Here is a 20,412-nt window from a genome sequence, read left to right as displayed (position 1 = left end):
TATTTATTCTTCAGCTCTCATATATATCAAGATCTGGATAATCACTACACTGTGACAAATGAAACTGTTTGGGTTTTTTTCAGTTGTTTTTGGTTTTGCTCCATGCTGTATTATTAGAGAGATTTATCTCTTCATCCAAGTTAGCCATGTGCATTTTTATGCCTATATTTTGCTTAAAAGTGAGAGAATAGAGAATGCAAAATTCTTGTACGGCATAAAACACACTGATACAGCAAGCGTGCCAATGCTGCTAATAGCGACTCTTCATCAGGGGCTGTAGTGATAGGACAAGGGGTGATGGGGTCAAACTGAACCAGGGGAAGTTCAGGTTAGATCTAAGGCAGAAGCTCTTCCCTGTGAGGGTGCTGAGGCGCTGGCACAGGGTGCCCAGAGAAGCTGTGGCTGCCCCATCCCTGGCAGTGTTCAAGGCCAGGTTGGATGCAGGGGCTTAAAGCAACCTGCTCTAGTGGAAGGTGTCCCTGCCCATGGCAGGGGGTTGGAACTAGATGATCTTAAGGTCCTTCCCAACCCAAACCATTCCATGATTCTATGATACAAACTAGATGCTTGGAACTGGTTAATCATAGTTTCGCTATTCAACTATTCCATAAAATGAAACCAACCCTGGAAAGCCAAAAAATACAAAAAATGTCAAATTAAAAGTATTTTTCAAGTTCCAGACATGTAATATTCTGCTGCTCATACTGGTGGTCTATAATTATGCAGCACAGATATAGCACACTTATGCAAATGAAACTTATGCTAAGGGATCAATTTCTCCATCCTTGAAGTACAGAGACCGAGTGGAGTATCTAATGACACTAAAATCAGAACTTCCTCTGAGGGGAAAAAATGTTGCCAGTAAAAAAATTAAATAGTGCTCATGTATATTTGAAAGAATCAGTTTAAGACACCAGATTTCTGATTTCAAAGTGAAAATACTCACTCTTCTTTCTCTCACAAGGAGAGTCTCTTGTCAGTATTTCTTTTCAAAGCACCTATTGCACATCAGCTCGCAATGCTCTTCGCAGCACTGAATGAATTTAAAGATCACTCAGACCCTTCAAAGGTTCACAACAGTGAATTGCTAATTCATATCCTTTCATAAGGAACCTGAATTATCAAAACACTGCAGTTCCTCCTCAAAACAAAATCTTCACATTATACACCACCATATTCTCACTATACAGCTTCAGCTACTATGTACACTTTGTAAAACAATGTTTACAAAGACAAGAGTCAAACTCTCTATAAATCAAAAGCAGTAATTGTCTTTACAAGGCTGGTCATTGAACTTGTGCTTTTCTACCAGAGTGTCTGCTTCTATCAAAGTATTTGTAGTAAAGGAGATAGCAGGCATCTTATTTGGCTTTCCTAAAATTCCAGGTATCAGCGCAATATTTGTCAGCTCCTTTGGGCTCTGAACTGTGGTACGCAAGAGCTCAGATGGATACAGTAAAGGCCTGGAAGTACCATTCCATACCAGGAATGAGGAATGGGCCACGTTATCAGCTCCTCCTCAGCCCTACCTCTCATCTTAGCCTCTTACTACGAATCTTCAGCCAGCATGGTAAGCCACAAACAAGAGACATAACTTTCAATGAAAACACACCAAAGGGCTGAAGCAAACTGAGGACAGATGTACTTTTTCAACAGCTGCATTGAAATACAACATAATTCATACACCAGGACCAAAGAACGATTCTCAGTTTGATCTTCTTCTGATTCCTGCTTTATCTGGGAAGCGCTGCTCAGGGTGAAGAGGAAGTTCTGAGAGAAAAGATATTCTGCCAAATCTGCCTGGCACTACGAAAATGTCATAGCCATGCGGACTAAAACCAAAAGGTTTGGGATGGCAAAAGCCAGATCACTATTTGCTTTGCATAAAGGTGATAGAAAGAAAATACGAAGTTTTCTCAGTAAATCCAGGGACTCTAATTAAACAAGTCACAAGATATATAGACGAATATTAGCAAGAGAAAGTAAATAACCATTATTTTGCTATTACCAGTATTAGTTCCACTTTTTCCTGCTGTTGTCCTACAGCTGTACACACAGGCATGCTATTTGTCCAAGTTAAGTGAGCTTATTGCAGAGTAAAAGGTGCAGCCCGAAGCTCTATGATAACGGATGATTTATCTCAGTGAGATGCTGATAGAAAACAGTGGTTTCTACCTGTGAGAACCAAGATCAGGGGCAGAATTGCTCCATACACTCTGCATTAAATTTTCATGAGAATTAAACACTGGGACACAGGTGGACTTCTACGCTCACTGATACCTGGTTCTAGTCGTATTGGAACTCCAGTGAAATTTCAAAACAGGCCCAGAAGAACCATTATGGCCACAATTAGTGCTAACAGATGAAAGATGCTGTCACAGAAGCACTGACAACATAAATTTATGCTTCAATTGACTTGCTAAACACCATTCAGGAATCCAACAGATTCTTTTTGTACGGTCATTTCCCTCATAACCCCATTCTTACAATATGCCTGAAAGCACACACGTTCTGTGATCTTGCTCTATTTGCCACCGAAAAATGAGAAAAGCACATTTCAGCTGTTTCTGAAAGATAGAGGGGATGTGTATATGCAGAGGTGCATAGTATGCTTTGCTCTTAAACAATAGTACTGCAGAAAGCAAAGGTGCAAAGTGGGGTTTTCTGGTTGGTTTTTTAATTGGTGGTTTGGGGGGTTTTTTTGTTTGGTTGGTTTGGTTTTATTCTTGTTCATTTCTTTTTCCTATATTCTCATCCCTCACATTTTTCACCTTTCCATTCTACTTCCCTGTGCACTGCCACATCATCTTCTGGCCAATAGACGCCCTTCTCACAATGGGAGCCAACACACATTTCACTTACTTCAAAATCTCTCTCCAGCAGAAGCTTCTTTTCCCCCAATATGGGTTAGTGGTGGCCTTGGCAGTCCTGGGGTAATGGTTGGACTTGATGATCTTAAAGGTCTTTTCCAAGTTAGCTGATTCTGTGATTCGATTCTATGATTCTGATTCCATGTTAAACACTAACTTTTTGGTTGTCAATTTAACAAAACAATGAAATACATGACACCCTTGGAATAGGAAGTGAAGAAAGAAAAAACCCACGAAAACTAACACGACTGCCCCCCCCCAAGAAACACAAAAACTCCACATCACAAAAAACCCCCCAAACCAATCAAAAAACCAAATGGACCATTACAAAGTCAAACCAGGTTGCCTGGAATTGCCATTTTCCTTTGCAATAAAGTATCACAAATTATTTTCTCATCCTTCATCATTTTTAAATAAAAAACACTATTACCAGGAACAGAAGAAGCAAACAAATGAGAACAGGCAATACTTTGTCTAAAAGTAACTATTTCTAACTCTCTCTGTATTTCTCTTTAAGCTGATCAGATTTCTACTTTAATATTAGAGAAAGAAAAACAAGAAAAGAAGAAGCCTCTAGGCTCTGAGATAAATATTTTTAAAGATGTTTATAAGCACTTGTTATTTCTCTGGTTCCAAAGATGAAGTGGTACCAAACTATCAGAAAAGAATTATCACTCCATGAATAGCTAAAAATGGAAAGTTGATCATCTAAATTAAAAAGGTTGAGAAAGATGAGGGAAAGTTCAGGTAAGATTTATGTCTTGAGAGCAAGCAATAGGAATGAGTTATAAAATATCGATCTATAAAACACCTTAAAAGAACATTTAATACAGAGCTTGTAGAAGGGAGAGTTAATATCAGTTTTCACTGTGACAGCAACTTGTAGTTTAAACTATTTGTTAAATTTGTTAGAGACATGCACACACTAAAAATTAAATTTAAGTCTTGCCCTTTTCCAAATGCTAAGAAAAAGTGCTTGATTAACATTATGTAAATGTATTCCTACTTCGATCATGACCAAGCAGAAAATGTTCATTAAGATGCAAACACAATATGCTGAGAAAGTGTCCGTCCACTTCTTTCGGAAGTTATTCATTAGGAGTCAGGCACTACATTAACACAAATTTCTATGACAATAAATACACAAATAAGCATTTGAAGCTTAATGTGGGTTGAAACAATGGGAACACTCGCATTTCGAGACCAACTTTTAATATACTGCTACATAAGGTTTCACGACTGGTGATGGTCTGATTTCCATTCTGTGAAACAGCGTCTGAGACAGAATTTTTTGGCTCTTCCCCACGACTGCTGTTACTTTAATCAAAAATTTGTACATATTTTGATAAGAACTGCTGCATATTTACAATTTGTATATACTAAACAATAAAACTACTACTGCTACAGTTAGTTTTAGTCTGATGCTTACACCACACTGAAAAGTAGAAATTAAAATTAGTGAATAGGCTTATAAAGATGAAATAGACAATGTGCTTTTTCACAGATTTAAATGAACACGAAAAGAAGATAATAAACGCCAGTCATGGAACAGGCATTTCAAAGTAACAGGAAAATTAATACAGTTCCTAGCTTGAAATTTTCTCTTGTAAAAATCTTCACAAGTGCGATCAGAGAAGCCATTTACCACGTCAAAGGAGTCTACACATATGCTTTTAAAAGCAGCTCCACAAGGATGGCACTAAGTTTTCATATTTGGCCAAGCCTCATGTTGACTCAATGTACAGAAGTGATTCTTTCCCTGCTCCCTCCTCCGGCTACCCGCCCAGATTCCACAGCCGGGAGAGTAGTCAGAGGGAATGTACCTGGCAAGAGCTTCACTCCTTGCAGACTAATTCCCATCTGAGTTTCTGATAGCTCACAGTGCTTCATTGCTCAACTCTGTTCCTAAAAACATCTCTCCAAAATCTACAATGATTGTTTTTTCCCTCCACTATGCAGTACCACAAATGGTCGGAATGTTGGAGCAGAGCTGCTCTTTCCTCCCTGGAACCTGCTCTTGTTTCTTCTCTTTCACTTCTGCTGAGAAGGGAAAAAACCCACCACAGTGTAATTACCAAATTTAGAAATGAGTGCAACTACTTACTAAACGAATATTGGCCTCAAAGCTTAAATTCCTAGCAAGGAGAGTGTTTCTAATGTTGAACAGGGACTGTTTCATAGAAGTAGTGAGAAAGAATAACACAGCTGATGCCAAGAAAATTTAATTGCATTTATCTGTAGCTATTTGATTCCAAGCTGATACACTCCTAAAATGAAGGATCTCTGGTATAAAAGATTTTTAAAAGTAGAGAGGAAAAAATAAAGGAAATATTTCTTAAAAGAACCTAACTAGTATAACACAATGGTCCTTACCTTGACCATTGTGTCCAGAGCATTTTAGTGCAGGGTGGTGCTTTCTTTTATCTTAGGAGTTTCTGGAAGGACCACAGTGGACACATCTGCCATGAAACATGCATGCCTCCAGAATTTATGGATTTAATCTCCCACAACTCCTTTGAGATTGGAAGATGTATCTTTCCATTTTATAAACAAGGAGGCACAGCACAAAGAAGCCATTTGTGCATGAGCACGCACTCCCTGGAATTGAAAGCTAGACCGCATAAATCCTGGGCTCAGACCTGAACCATGGTTCAGTTTGACCTGACATAGTTCTCTGTATCCCTGACTGTCCAAAAGAGCACCTGATATTTCAAGAAGGGTGTCTTGAAATCTTATTGAGTTCTCTGAAGAAAAACTGCTGCTGCACACCAGAACGCACACTTTATTTCCTACTTCTTCGCCAGAATGTTTTGTCAAATAGCTAGATAAGATTTATTAACTGCAGCATCACCTTCTGCCCAATTTTGCTACTAATGCAGTTGTCTAATATGCATAAAATTACCCATTTGGATACTTGACACTGAAGTAGCTGGATTAAAAGGACATATTATGCTAGGTTCGAATCTTGCATACTGCAGAGCCAAGACAGCAATGAAGCTGACACTCAGTGCAGATAATTCAGTTACATTACTGCATGAACTGCTCTGTCTTATCAAAATCAGTTAAGTCACTGGTGTCCTTTGAGGATGACAACAGACATCACACAACTATCAGAAACAAAAAAAACCCTGTCATCAAAAGCTTAACTTTTCCCTACTCATTTCTCTGGTGCCCTTCAAATTACACAGAATTATATACTTGAGAAAAAACCAACAAGTGAGCAAGTGTTCAGTCCCTGAAGTGTCAGGTGTGACAAGCAGTGACACCTTCCAAATTAATTACAGTTTTAGAGAATTATGCTTAGTAAAAACTTCACTATACTAATTAGGCCCCTTGAGAGAAAAAAGATATCTGGCTTTCTATAAAGTTTTTTAGCATGGGACCAAGTTGCTAGTACCTGTATAAAGACACAGAAAGATTGCTGCGTACCTGCCAGTGAAGGGTTAGCGGGGGGGGAACACAAAAAAAGAAGCGATGAAATCAGTGTCTCTATCGAGTACATGGCTCATTCTACCAAATTTATCATTTTAGTTATCAGACTTACCTTGCCTAGACATCTTGAAGTTTTCCCTGAGAATAAGGCCCAAGAGATCAGTGATAGGATATTACATCGCAATTAGATGTTTATCCATTGATTCTTTGAGTATACATCCTCATATTTTAGTTTCACCAACAATTTCCATATGGACAGAGTATCAGATTAAATAAAACACACAGTTGAGACCGTGTGGCAGATTCATTACATACGTGTTCCCCTTTCCCCCCAAGAAAGCAGTAGTTGTGTAATGATTTTTTGAAGGGATTAATAATTAGGGAGTATACGACCATTAGAGATGAATATTTAGGAAAACAGCATCTTTCTGTGTGATAGTAAATCTGTACACGACATTTATTTAGCTCGTTAAAAAAAAGGGAGCTTCCCTAAAAGAAGTCCTTGTGAAGTGAAAGTCACGCCAAAATTGAGAAGGAGAATGTCAGCAGCACTAGCCTCAAAAATAGATGCAGTGGTACATAAGATCCCGGCTATATTCCTCAGCTTGCTTTGTGGATGGCAGCTAGTTTTGCACAGATAGGTTTGCTGGCCTTTGTAAACATCTCACTTGTTAGGCTGAGCTCATTATTGTTTTGGTTTTCCACTTTGATACTCAAATGTTCAAATTGATCTTAAAACTATCGCCATCGCTTCTTCATGCTTTTGGAGATGAAAACCTTTGCATCTTGCAGTTTTCACAACTCGTATCTGTCCTTTGTATCACATACACATTAAGATTTTTTTTCTTGGAGGTAAACTCAGATTCTAAACATGAAGCATTATATTCATTAAAGCCAAACAAACTTACATATACCATTGTACATTCACCCTTCAAAGAAATACAAACTGAATTAAGAGCTTTAATGAACATTTTAGAACATCCCTAATACTGACCACAGTTTATCATCAATCAGTAGGTTTCACTTGCTGCCTAGAATAAGAAACCATCAATCCATAATCTACTCTATCCAATGAATTATACAACATGAACTAATCAGAGTTTTAGAAAATGAAATCATAGAAGCTGAAGGTTCTGGAAATACATGCTCCCTCTCAAACTATATATTTTATCATTCAAAATACTCTAAAGTCTAGTGATAGAACTCCCACTCTGCCTGCTCCCAGCTTCCACATGCACTTCAATGCCTGAAGAGCTGTATAAATCTGATAGCACCCTCGAACAATTCCTGCTCTAACAACTTGATAATCTAAATCACTGTTTTGAAGCTACATGCCCCCAAAGTGGATTTTTTTCTCCTAATATGCTAATATTTGGAGGAATGTAGAAGCTTATGACAGGTTTCCCCGTTTTCAGGTTTTTCTACAATCCTGGTAAGAAACATTTACAAGTAGGGATCAACAGTCCCACAGAGACCCAATCAATGAGATCAAGAACTATGATTTATCTGTCTGAGAATTACCTTCTCTACCTGGCAGTCTGCACATAATTACCCATTTGTTGTTTAAAACAAATACAGCCTTACTGTAATGGATGCCATCAATCAGCAGGCAGCCTCTCTCTATGCAAAACAGCCCCAGTTGGCTTCTAAATGTTATAGACACATTATTTACATTAATATTTTTATTAAGGATTTAATGGTATTTATAACGCACTATACAACAAACCAGTTCAACTAATATAGTTGGAAGTACCACTATAAACTGTACTGCATTTTTCTGGCAGTAAAAAGAAGCTGAGTTGGTAAAGTCAATGTAAAGACCAGGCCTCAATTCATCACTATCCTCATGAAAACATATTGTTATGACTAGTTTGCTGTACATTTTAAAGTAACAGAAGATACCCCAAGGGAAACAGCAAGCATTTTATTGCAGCCCTATGGATGCACTGAAGGGCCTGTCAATGTATTCTGGAATTTCATTAAAATTTATAGTAAAACAAAAGGTCTCTCATCTCCTTTAGTGCTAGAAAAATAGCCACCCAATTTAACTTTATAATCCAAAACTCTCGTAAGAATTGAAGAGTTACTCCATACCAAATACGATCTGAGTGTTCTTGTTCATCTCTTCTTCCCTCACGTGAATGGAAACAAGGGTAAATATTTGCATTTATATTCTATAATGCATTTTAAGGAGAACTTTAATTTGTTGCACTTGTCCTGAGCAAATCAATTGTGAATGTGTCAGCAGGAAAAGCTGACATTCTAACTCTTAAGTTGAAAGGAAATGTAGAATTTATATAAATCACAGAAAACCATGAGAGTAAGCTGCAATGGGAGCCGGGGGTAATAGCTACTCATTTATTTGCAGGAAATATCCAGAGTATCTGTTTCATAAATATGTTCAAAACCCAAGCACTTAGTCACTGACCAAGCAGCTCCCCACCAGGGATTTCCTGTTCACCACTGCAATAAAACAGTAGTTACAGTCAGAAATTGGAATTGTTTCTCTCTTCCTTATTTTCCATTATGTTGTTTGTTTGTTTGGCCTTTTTTTAAGAGATAACTTCAGTGATTTCTTTAAAGAGTTGTTTTGTTTCCCTTGTGTCATATTGGTTTTTACCAACAGATGTATCAGAGATGTTCCTGCGTGTCCTGGTTTTGGCTGGGACAGAGTTAATTTTCTTCCTAGTACTGCTGTACTTTGTATTTAGTATGAGAATACTAATATTGGTAACACACTGATGTTTTAGTTATTGCTTACTCTAAGTCAAGGACTTTTCAGCCTCATGCTCTGCCAGTGAGGAGGGGCACAAGAAGCTGGGAAGGAGCACAGCTGACCCAAACTAGCTTAAGGGATATCCCATACCACAGACCATCATGCCCAGTACAGAAACTGGGAGCTGCTGATCGCTGCTCGGGTCAGGCTGGTACGGTGCATCACTTGGTTGTTGTGGGGTTTTGTTTGGTTGGTTGGTTGGGGTTTTTAGGGGGGAAGAGCGAGGATCCATTTATTTTTGGTTTATTCCTCTATATATATTTCCTATCATTACTATTATTTTACTTCCATTACAAAACTGTTCTTTTCTCAACCCACAGGTTTTCTCTCTTTCCTGATTGTCTTCCCCACCCCACTGGGGGGACTGAGCAATGGGCTGTGTGGTAATTTAGTTGCCAGCTGGGCTTAAACACCAACACTGCGTTGCAAGACGGGATGGAGGACTTGTTAGAAAACACCTTCCCTGGAGAGCGAGGGAATGGGTTTGTATGTATGATATTGAGAACAACTGTCAGTAATGGGATATCTAAAAGAAACGCAGAGAAATAGTAAAACATCTAGCATGGGAGGTGAAGAGCCCTGAGGTCAGGGACATTCCAATTACTATTATACTGAAGATTAAAACAAAAACATTGGCCCACAAATGTAGACACCATTTGCATTGGGCTATGTCAAGAACTTTTTTCTTCTTGTAACCAAATGTTGAGACCATTCTCTGCTGTCATTACACTAAATCAAATGAAACGAGTAACGTGTGATTGCAAGCACAGAGGAAAACCCGAGTTAAGTAAAGTATGTGTTAGAACATCTTCAGAATCACTAGCACCAGTAATGAATAACAAAATACATTTACTATCCAGATGAACATACAGCACTCAGCAGCATACTTTTACAGGTCAATGGGTTTTCTATAAAGCTAGTGCTGAGAAATATTTATAAAGTACCTTCTCAAATACGCTTGTCTAAGTCTGTATGTCCAACTGCACAAGTAAGCTCTCAGGCCATAAATAAAGCAGACTATTTGGCAAGCTATTTATTTATTTCCTCGGACACTGTTTATACTGTTGCATTTCCTTTTAAAGTGCTATGTTTGTAAAGGTGTTTCAGGTTATGTATGTTAGGAAGTCCTATAGAAAGTATCAATGGTTAATCTGGCTGTTGTCTTCTTTTCATGGCAGCCACAGTATTCACAGGCCTTAAGAAGTTTCAAAGCCTGAAAAAAGACTGACGTTTGGTTTGAGGGGTTTGGGGGGGTATGATATAAAGACTGCATAAAGAATCCATAAATACAGTTTTCAGCAGCTGCAAATTCCAGATACAATCCCTACACTCTTCTATTTTTACTGCTGTAAACCAGAAGTCTTATTTATTAATAAGTGCAGAACGTCAAATATTTTCAGAAGCTTAAAAATAGTCCTATTCTAATCATAAGTAACTGCAAGACACACTACCAGTTGCATGATGCAAAAAACAAGAACTGAGGAAAATCTGTTCCAGCTAGAAAAATGTCAGATGGAAGGAGTAAACAAGGAGGCTAAAAAATTACTTATCCACATAGACAGCTCAGATCAATATATCAAGATGTGGAAGTAGTAAGGCTCTCATGTAAACCAGAATGGTCTTAATTGAGCAGAATGTCCATATATATATATCAATATATGACCCATAAAGTCATTCTTTGCGTATATGAAATGTCAGATAATCAAATACTAAGCAGTTCCAAGAGTAAACTTGTAAATAATGCAAAATACAGAGCATGCGAGGTTAGCAAGCCCAATTGCAAGCAGTTTCACTTGGAAATGCTGATTAGAGCAGAATGTCAGGCATAAAGAAAATGTGTGCTATAGTAATCAAGTATAAAGATGACAAAGATGGATGCCTGCAGTTTTGTTCAAATCCTCAAAGAAAAGCTGCAATCACTTGGCCAGCTGGAGACAAATATATTTTCCTGGCTACCCAGGCTATCCAAAGAACAAGCAGTAAATCTCTGCAACTCAGACTGCAGTTCACCTTCACAACTGAAGGCCTTATGCCTTCAAATCAAATTGCATTTACAAATCCAGCTAATTTCTAAATCCGCTGCACCTTCTGCCCAAAACCATCATTGTCTTAAGCAAAACTAAACTGCATGTCAGCTAGCTTTCTGGCTCCCTATCTTTTTTAGATACTGGAAAAACAAAGACTGCTCAACAAATAAGAGGAGAAGAAAGTATCAGCAGAACATCTCTACTGACTTCCCAAGGAACAGTTACCATGGAAGATGCAGATGTCTGTGATAATCCAGAGAAAACGTATGAAAACATTGCATAAATGATGGAACAGGGACTACGGAATAACCTACATCTAGTGCTGATGTGAAAGCAAGTAGAACAATTGAGACTCTCTGCTGAGTCCTGAGCTGCAACCTTCCACCTTTTATGATGTCTTGATTCCAGTGACTTCCAACATGCCAACTTAAGACAAAGGAAAACTAGAAATAAGTATCAATCCTTGTTATTTTTCTGTCCCCGTTACCTACCATTCTTTGCTCTGCATCAAAGCTCCTATACAATGGGATAAAACACACTTTCAACCATGCTTTCATTACTAGTTTAATTGTACACAGTGGCAAGGGGGAATCTAATCTTATAGAGCACACATACTTTAAGTTATTTCAGGGTATTTTTTTTCACCATCTTCCTGCTACCCCTACTGTGATATCAACTTTATAACTTCCTGTTCCTATGTCTGGCAGCAATACTTCAGAAGCCAGCTTCTCTCTATGTCAAAGTGTCTATTTTCAGAGAAATGAGAGACACACAGAAAAAGAACCCCCACCAATATTCAAGGTATTTAAGCAATATCCACATTCTCCACTGCCTTTTCTGTCTTTATGCCTCCCAGCTCCACTTTTGCTACATGGTAAACCAAGTCTCTGATTTAGTTTACCGCTGGAGCCCACAATGATTATACAGAATTTGGAACAAGCAGCAAGAGGAGGAGGAGTGGGGTATGTCTAAGTCAGCATTGCTGCCAGAAATAATGCATGTCAAACTACATCCCTAAGACATCTAGAACATTGAGGAATGAATAAATAATATGTCTGGATTCTAGCCTGCCTTTCAGAAAAGCAACATTCTGCTCAAAGCCTCTTTGCCCTCAGTGTAACGTTAAATACAACTTATGGGATACCTGAAAACAGAATATAAGGACACTTCAGATGTCTTTAAAAAGCTAATTTAAAAAATATACCACAACAAAACAGAACAAAATAAAACCCCACAAGATTTCCAACAAGATCCTCTACCTTTCAGTGTAATGTGACTCAGCTTCCAGGAAAAAGCCTTACCAAAAAACTAACAACTATTTCATGACAGAAGTGACAAACATTTCTATGGAAAAGTAAGCAAATTTAAGTTGTGTATTTCAAGATATTTGTGGCATTAGTTCCTAAAATTAGACATTCTAAACCAGTAGAGTGTAGCTAAAGCAATTTTGCAAGCTACACTTCTTTATCCTAATAGGAAAAAAAGCTCTGCTCAGTGTTCCAGAAAGGGAGGAGAGCCCAGTTAGACAGCACATGCACCAACAATATGCCCCAGGAGTTTAATTCTTGGCCCTCTGCATGTAAGTGAGATAAATACCTAATCGTTTACTGGTTGAAGATACTGCTAATAGCTCAGTTTTCCAGTTCAACAAGACAATTAAGCACATGAGTGAGTATTTCCACTCACTTTCATAGGACTAGTCACATTTTAAATGATTTGTTATCAGAAATCTCAGGTTTCTGGGGCTTTGTTCTTCATTCGTTTAGGGGGCACTTCTCTTTTTCCTCATTCTTGTATGACGGAGATATTCACATACCCTGTGCACCTAAGAACGTTCACAGTAACACCAAAAATGTTTTAAGACATCTCCATGAATACACTGTATGATAGTTAAACACTTCGCTTGTAAAATCAGTATCATTTTGTCCATCACTACCAAAGCAGAGGCTGACGTTTGATGTGTTTGTTCAAAACCAACAAAAGCATCAATTTGCTGTCATAAATACTGCTTATGTAAAGAGCAAGGGCAAACTTCACAAGCATAAAACTCAGAAGTGCTATGCCTTTGCCTATTAAACATGTAGGTCAGCACCTACTGACTCACTTAAATCAAAACTATTCTAGACTTGAGAAATCGTGTAACTTAACTCCTACCTACTGAAGGAAATCATCAAGTTATAGCTGCACAATTCTAATATGCAAGCACTTATTTCTAGAGAGATTTCTTAGGGTTGTTTTCCTCAGATCATAGACTGAGGTTGACCTAAAAACCCTATACCTTACAATTCTTGACTGCTCGCCTCTACCACTTTCTTTCCTCTGGTAAAAGCATGTTTAAGAATTACGTGAGCCCGTATGTTTTTCTCAGCAAAACATTGAGGGCAGCAATCTCCAGCTGGGAAGCAGCAGTATCATCTGTAAGCACAGCTGGATCCAGAGAAGGACCTTTGTCCCAGGCTTGAGGCATCTTCTCCATTAGCTACAAAAGCACCCAAGACTGGTTTTATAGTGCAAACAGTCCTGGCTGGGAGTCTCGGTACTGATAAAAAAGTTTGTCAAAGTGCATGAAGAGGAGCAATGCATGTCCTTGCTTATAGAGTGCATCTTTTCAGTAGTCATCCATTCCTCTTGAGCATCACTATTGATCAGATATGTTTAGCCACGACCTTTCCCAGGGAAGAGCTTACATTCATTCCCCTTTTTCTAAATCAGAGCTATAAAGCTACGACTGCCTTGTGATTTACTACATATTCCAGCAGACTCTGTATTTTACATTCAATGGTAGAGCTTCTCAGTGATACCTACAGACATACACAAAGCCCTGGACTCTCACCCTGTGTGAAAACACTGGAAATTTAAAATAGCAATACAATTTAAAGTAAGTAGCATCTGGTTAATTTATATGCATAAAGCCCTTGGAGGACCACATACCTATATACCTCCTGTTGCTTCCTCTCCTCCACCTCCACATCATTACACCTCACTGAAATAGAAAAACCACTTTAACGGCAGGGTTTTAGCTCTTTGGACTAGTTGCCCACTTAAGAACATCTACCCATTTCAGTAACTGCAACAAGAATATACGGTCTACCCTATGTAAACACACCTTGAAGTCCTAAATACAGAACAGTGTGTATGAAACACTGTAGTCAGTGATACTCCACTTTGCTTACCATTGAGTCATGACATGAAGTTAAGAAAATTACAACAAGCTTTAAACTAGACTTACTTACAAAATCTACCTGCCAAGTGCCTTTGTGTTATACTAATACAAAGGCACTCCCAATATTTAAGCTATTTTCTTGTATTTATTCTGTATTAAATAGGAAATTGTTTCTTCTTTCACACTCTAAAAGTAATTTCCAGATCTCAAGCTCCCTTTCTTTTGTTACCTTTTTTGCTCACAAAGACTCGCTACACCCCTAGCTACCGTAAGGGAATGTTACAAAAGTTGAATAATCAAACTAATACTAATGGAAAAGAGTTCTAAATTAAGGAATTGTTTTCCATATTATCCTGGTTTAAACATAGACTATACAGAATCTAGACACTTAAACCATGAGAAACATATCTGACCTCCACGAACACACCTGCGCAATCCTAAACGGCCATTAAGGAAATACCTTCTGAACTGGATTAAGTTAAAAAGACATTTCTTACTATTTGTAAAGTAAAAAAGCCACCCAAAACTAACTGAACAAATCACAGTAAGCAAAAAACTCTTTGATATTCACCTGAACTCCTATTTACTAAATTGCATCGAGGGAGAAAATATAATCACAGTGAATTGATTATGCAATTATGATATGATTATGTTGCGTTTTCCCTCTTGGTACAATTTGGTAAATGTATGTTTATGCAAATGTTAAGCAATATTCCACAGGTGATTCGGGTTTTTAATATCTTTAGTGGAAGTATCACCAAAAAGTTAGGAGTTGTGAGTGCACATTTAGTGCCTTACAACGGCAGATCATTTCACATAGACATGACTCTGTAAAGGGATAAACTGTCTACATGATCGGGGGCTGAAGCACCTCCTGTATGGAGACAGGCTGAGAACATTGGGGCTGTTCAGCCTGGAGAAGAGAAGCTGCGTGGAGACCTCAGAGCAGCTTCCAGTGTCTGAAGGGGGCTACAAGGGAGGGACTCTTCATCAGGGACTGTAGTGACAGGACAAGGGGTGATGGGTTTAACTGAACCAGGGGAAGTTCAGGTTAGATCTAAGGCAGAAGCTCTTCCCTGTGAGGGTGCTGAGGCGCTGGCACAGGGTGCCCAGAGAAGCTGTGGCTGCCCCATCCCTGGCAGTGTTCAAGGCCAGGTTGGACACAGGGCCTTGGAGCAACCTGCTCTAGTGGAAGGTGTCCCTGCCCGTGGCAGGGGGTTGGAACTGGATGAGCTTTAAGGTCCCTTCAACCCAAACCATTCTAAGATCCTATGATTACATCTTAGTAAAGTTATGTTTGTTTTAACTTATGTGTACAATATATATTTTAAAAAGCTGAAATTCACAAGCGTGCTGAAAACTTGTGGGGGGGGGGTTTTGGTTGGTTGGTTTTGGTTTTTTGTTTTATTTTGATTTGGTTTTCTACTAATAAGAAATACACAAAATTGGTTTTCTTAGTAAGTCTGTCTGGTCTGCAGTCAGACTTAAATGCCTATTCTCCTCATCTCTTTCCTTCTAAAAGCATGTATTTGTAACATCCTAAAACAGAAATAAGGGAGATCTATGACACAAAGTCACACACCGTGGCATTATATGAAATACATTATTTTCAAAGATCTGAAAAGCACACTTCACATTTTCAACCTCTGCTCTCAAAAGAAAGGGGAAAATATCCTGGCAGTGATATTTCAGGATAACTGTCTTGCACTATCCCCCTTTCCAAATACCATTATTCGTTCTTTGCTCACAAGTCTGTCTTTCCTGTACTAATTAAAACCACTTTCTGGACCAGTTGGGGAACATTTAAACTCTGTTCAGCTGAATTGTGACCATCTTCACACCCTTCTCTTGTTTCACCCTTGGACAATCCTTATTTGAACTGATACAACATAATAGCAGAGCTATGAAGCATTAACTTGTTTTATAAAGGACACCAAGTCACAGCACAATGTGCTCTTAAGTGACCCTAATACAACACATAGAGCAATTAGTTACAATGGTTTAACTAGGAGTTTCGGTCTTTGCCCACAAAGTTGGAAACTTCATTCAATGCCCTCCAGTAGGATATAAGCTCACATGGGCTAAGGGTACAGTCAAGTTAGTGCATTATTTACATGGTGATCACCATTGAAAAGCAACCCACACAGCCCAAAGTTGACCTTAATCGACTCAGACCGTTATTAGAAACCTCACAACTTGTCACTGCATTAAATATTTCATTATTCCAGCTTAGCTAGAGGAAGCCTCATGCTAATCTTACCAAGATCAAATTGCTGTTAAAAACCAGCATCAGCCCATAAAGGTATTCCAAAATATCTTAAGTATCTGTCCCACGCAGACTTCCAAATTCCACAATACAACTGGCAAATTTATACCAATTGTACCAGACGATAATGAAGCAGTTCACACATGTCTGTACTAAGAATTCCACTTAGCAAAAAGCCAAAAACTACATCCATATATTTTTTTTCCACCAGTTTGCATCAACACGTAGCATTCACTTATTTAAGTCTGGTTTAGTAGTTTATTTTCCAATGATTCATCTAAGCTTGACTTGCTTTCAAAGTAATGAATCACACTATCACCAGGTTTCTGCTCAGGACTGAAGCTTGATGGACTTTCTTGGAAGAACTCTTGTAAATAGAAAGTCCTACACCATAAACCAGTTTCTATTCCTAGTAGTAAACTACCAAACATTGTGATCCCACTGTACAATGTGCTGGTCAGCAGAACTACGTCAATACCAGCACCTTACTATGTAAACATCAGTTCTAAATAAAACTCTAAGTTGCTACCGCTTAGCTAAGCAACAAATCTGTGTGTATTACAATTCAAAGCTATAGAAGAGGAAGCTTTTGTATTCTATTTCTCTTTCAGTTTCTAATGTGTAAGACAAGTTTGGAATGCAGACATCATGCACTTTTAAACCAGTAATGAGCAAAAATATAGCTTGATTTTAAATATTTTGGCCAGACTTCACTAATGTTGATTAGAAAGATACGGATTCTGAATTGTAAAATGATTCCTCATGTGCTTGGTAACACCCTAAATGAGGATGTGAGAGGTTTAAGAGCCATTCTCATTTACATTCTCCTGCAGGTAAAACTCGCTTTTTCGGAAATGCCTGAAAGCAATTGTAATTGAACACTGGGGTTGTTGAACAGTTGCATTTCCATAATTAAAAACCAAAACAAAATAACAGGAGCATATAGAAGCCTTAAAGGTACAAAGGGGCAGGGGACACACGAAGAAAAAACTTCCCAAGGGAGAAAACCTGATATGCCAGAGAAGCAGTTTGTTAAGCAAGACCTCAGTAAAGGGAAAATGCTGCATGTACAGAACTTCGAGGACAGAAGGTTCAACCCAATACAGGGACTGAAGCCCATCTACGCTTTCAGTACTCAAATATAATGTAACAGTCCGTCAATGGCAATTACTTCTCTCTCATCAACCCTTCTCACTTGTGAATTAGGCTGGGTAAGGTAGGATTTGTCTCTTGCTAATCAATGTTTAACCACTTTAACAGAGACACTTGAATTCTATGTTTAAAGATTACTTTCAAAGGAAGTTTATCAATTATATATACTTGCTAAAACAAAAGATCATCAGCTATTCCCAAAAGACCTTTGATCTACAAAATGAAGCCTGGGAAATCAGTCATGGAAAGTCCTTTTTGAAATACAGCAAAATGATGTTTTGGCATTAAAGGAACACAAAGAACAGAAAAAAGTTGTGCTCTTCTATACAAGGATCTGCAGAATCGTGACATGAAGGAGCCTGCACAAGCTAAACCCCTGTGTTGCTCAGAAAATCTGCAACTTTGCTATGATGTGGTCTCACACACTTCATAGAAATTGTGGAATATCACCTGAGCTTGGAGGTAAAGCAAAATTGAACTGAAAAGTCATACATGCCAGTGTACTGGTTCTGAGAACAGCATTTAAGAGATCTGGTTCAGTGACATCCCTGTTCAGCCCATGTGATACATCTGTGACACCTTAAGAACTAGAAGAAAAACGTTTCATTTGGGTGGCACTTTCTCCATGAACGCCATCTACAAACTCAATTTCCAACCCGATGCATAAGCCAAGACTTCAACAGCAGAAGCTAAAGCGTGCTCAGGTTTTTCAAGTACTAACACAAAAATTAACAGGAAAACCATTGGTCAGGAAATACAGTTCCATTTCTAAGTATGCCCCCCAAAATCCATGTCACTTAAAAAGCCAACTTAAAACTTCTACTGCAATCTTCATCTATGACATACTAAATCAAGAGGGTGCCCTGTGTAACACAAAGGAGAATGGGAGTATCCGGCATTGTCCACAAACCCTTTCCAAACCGCAGAAAGCAGGAGAGAATCTCTTGCTGGATATTTGCCAATACTTTACATGATTTTCCCACTATTTATTAACAGACCTTTATTCATGGATTCGTATTGTATGTGGAAATTTCTGACCAGTGAATCTAGCCAGACGTTTCACTGACTGTGAAGCCCTTCTCTACTCTCAAGTAAGTAGCTAGTGATAAAGTTGCCTGACTGCAGCTGAGCACCCAATCCAAAGCCCAATGAGCACGTACTGTGCTGTTCCTTCAGCCAAGAGACTCTGCTGCTGGCCTAGCCCAGAGGTGATGTCAAGCCTTGAGGACTATCAGTGCAAACGGGTCCATGAGCTGGCGTGAAGCCCCTTCTACCATCTCTGCCAAGGAGCACTACTTCTGGCAGATGGGAAGGTCAGGCCCACGAGGCAGAGAATCACTTTAACCAAGACAGCAAAATCCATCTGGGAATATGAATCACAGCTCTCTTATGAAGGAGAGACACTGGATTTCTGAACACTTAGCTTCCATTTACTGTGCTAACATTGACTGCCAACCACCACCAGCTCACTTCTCACAGGGATTTATAACAGCACATTTGGAAAGGCTAACTCCTATCACCAGGGGATTACATTTTCTTGAATTAGTATTCCAGAAATACGATGATTAACTCGATTACTGCCACTGACATACGTTAATATAGAGGAGCCAGAGCAGAAAAAAAGGAACAATTCTATTATTATACAGGCTGCCCCAGTAGAGAAGGTTTGAATTCTTCAAATGAAAGGAATGTCGACCAGTTACAGGAAGGGGGTTATTGAAAGGTCAATTACATTTTTAAGAATTTTCATGAATTAAAATGGTTACTTCTTAATTGGGAAAAAAATCGTTATTATTATTTTTATTATTTCATCACTTTTTAAGTAAAAGGGCTTTTGTTCACCAAAATTAAAACATCTAGATTACCCATTTTATCATTTTAAACTAAAGATGTTTAGATGAAATTGGAGACTTGCCAAAAAAAATTACTTGGAATACTTGCTTCAGTTGAGTAAAAGAAAGCTTCTCTGCTGGGTAGCCTGGATGAAGGAATGACTTGCAGATAGATTTGATTAATCCACCCTTGATTTATCTCTGTGTCTGGATACTCAAAAAAGGGTAAATAGTATCTGTCCTGGGTTCAGCTGTAGCAGACATTTTTCTCCTTCTTCGTAGCTGGTGCAGTGCTGTGTTTTTGACTTTAGTCTGAGAACAACGCTGGTAACACACCGATGTTTTAGTTGTTGCTAAGTGATGTTTACTTCGATCAAGGACTTTCTCAGTCTCATGCTCTGCCAGGGAGGAGGGGAAGCCGGGAAGGAGGAGACACAGGACACCTGACCCAAACTGGCCACAGGGGTATTCCATAGCACAGCACGTCATGCCCAGTATAGAAACTGGAGGGAGTCACATGGGAGGCCGAGATCACTGCTCGGGTCGGGCTGGGTATCGGTCAGCAGGTGGTGAGCAATCGTATCCTCTCCCCTTGTTATCTCCCTTATCATTATTGTTATTGGTGGTAGCAGTAGTGGTTTTGTATTATACCTTAGCTACTCGGCTGCTCTTATCTCAACCCGTGGGATTTACATTCTTTCCATTCTCCTCCCCATCCCCATCCCTCTGGGAGCAGGGGGAGAAAAAAGGGGAAGGAGTGAGCGAGCGGTTGTGTGGTTCCGAGTTGCCGGCTGGGCTTAAACCATGACAGTAACTCATCTCATAACATTTCTGTTCCAGTATCAATCTAAAGTCCGAATTAAATTCAAGTTAAGCACAACAAACACAGCAATG

General features: G+C 38.8%; 1 protein-coding gene across 1 annotated transcript in view; it reads right to left on the bottom strand.

Annotated features, from left to right (window-relative positions):
• Positions 1-20,412, bottom strand: part of HS2ST1 (heparan sulfate 2-O-sulfotransferase 1) — an 83,567-nt gene that overhangs the window by 40,543 nt on the left and 22,612 nt on the right. The window lies entirely within an intron of this gene.

Source organism: Strigops habroptila, chromosome 8 (genome assembly GCF_004027225.2).
Source record: "Strigops habroptila isolate Jane chromosome 8, bStrHab1.2.pri, whole genome shotgun sequence".
Lineage (NCBI taxonomy): Eukaryota > Metazoa > Chordata > Aves > Psittaciformes > Psittacidae > Strigops > Strigops habroptila.
This window is presented reverse-complemented; position numbering and strand designations above follow the sequence as displayed.